Raw genomic sequence first — 1,495 nt, forward strand, 5'->3', positions numbered from 1 at the left:
AATCCAAAATTAGTGGAAGAGGTGAGACTTGATCCCAGGCTGACTGACCCTACCCTTTCCATATCCCACATCACTACTGGAAAGAGGGTCACAAAGTCACTCTCTCTCATACAGGATAGACCACAGGAGCTAGATATACACATGCAGTGGATGGCCTGTGCCCCTATAAGCCCCTTTATTCACCTGCAGTGTTACATGGATATTTGTATATACATATAAGATCTGGGTCTGACCCCCTCAGATACTCCCACATCCCCCATATGGGGCTTTGAGTAGGGGTCTAGGGACATTTGCCATATTTGTGGCTGCCCATCATCCTTTAAAGAGCTTTTCATTTGGGGAAATTCCCTCCTGATGAGTTCTTCCTCTCCAAGTATATTTCAGAACTCAATCCCCAGGCTCCCTTGCAGCTAGGATGTGGGCACCTGACCTGGGCCTGCTAATCAAATGCTGCTCTGAAAGTTCCTGACTCAGAATGGAACCCCATGAGAACATTTGTTTTGTGGTCCAGCTTTCAGGGTGGCCATAGCTACAAGGTCAACTTCCAATGACAGAAAAGACCATGGTTGCAGTGAAGTTGGCTCCTGGCATCCAGCTCAGTGACAGCTGCCATGGCAGCAGTAATCATTTCCCATCGAGGCAATTCATTGGCATAGTTCTGAGAATTTCTCCTGGAAGGCTCAACTCAAGTGTGTTTTTCCTGCCCTCCCAGTCACTCTTTGCACTATCTCATATAGTTTAATAAATTCCTTTTCTGCTTAAACTAGCCATAGTGGATTCCAATATTTGCAACTCAGTAAATATTTGACAAATAAACATTTAAAAATCACCTCTCACACTGGAGTCTCACAAGGAAACCCCAATGCACAGAATGTCTAAGCCCTTCTTCACTTTCTGCATTCTCACAAGATCCCTACATCCCTCAGGCAACTTTCATCGATGCAAGCAGGACATGGCCCAAGGCATTGTGGTACCTGGTCCCATGCCTGGTATATGGTAAGCCCAAGTAAATATTGATTGTTCGTTTTCTTAACTCTCCTGCATCCAGAATCCTCTGAGCTGCTTTTTTAAATTCTCACCTACTGAATTCTTTTCATGTCCCAGGCATGGGCAAGAGGGCTTTAAACTGTTGGCCCATCTAATTTTTAGAGTTCCTTGTAAGATGGCAAAAATATCAGCATCTTACAGATGAGGAAACTGAGGCTTAGAAACTTGAAGCAGCTTGTCCACAGTCACAACCAGAAAGTAGCAGGGTCAGGCTTGTACCTGGAACTGCTTGGAACATGAACATCCCAATCCCTTCTCTCTCCTGCACAAAGGGATGTGGGCTTCTGGCCTTAGGAAGTCCAGATGCTGGCAGAGGGACACAGCCAACTCCCATAAGCCCTACCGCAGATTTGGGAATTAATGGCTGGACAGGCTGGAGCTGCAGAAGCTCTCATCTAGAATGGGAAGACTTAAAGCTATTATACTTTTCTATTTAAAAAAAAAAAAA

The sequence above is a fragment of the Galeopterus variegatus genome, unplaced genomic scaffold (genome assembly GCF_000696425.1).
Source record: "Galeopterus variegatus unplaced genomic scaffold, G_variegatus-3.0.2 Scaffold3929, whole genome shotgun sequence".
NCBI classification, from domain to species: domain Eukaryota; kingdom Metazoa; phylum Chordata; class Mammalia; order Dermoptera; family Cynocephalidae; genus Galeopterus; species Galeopterus variegatus.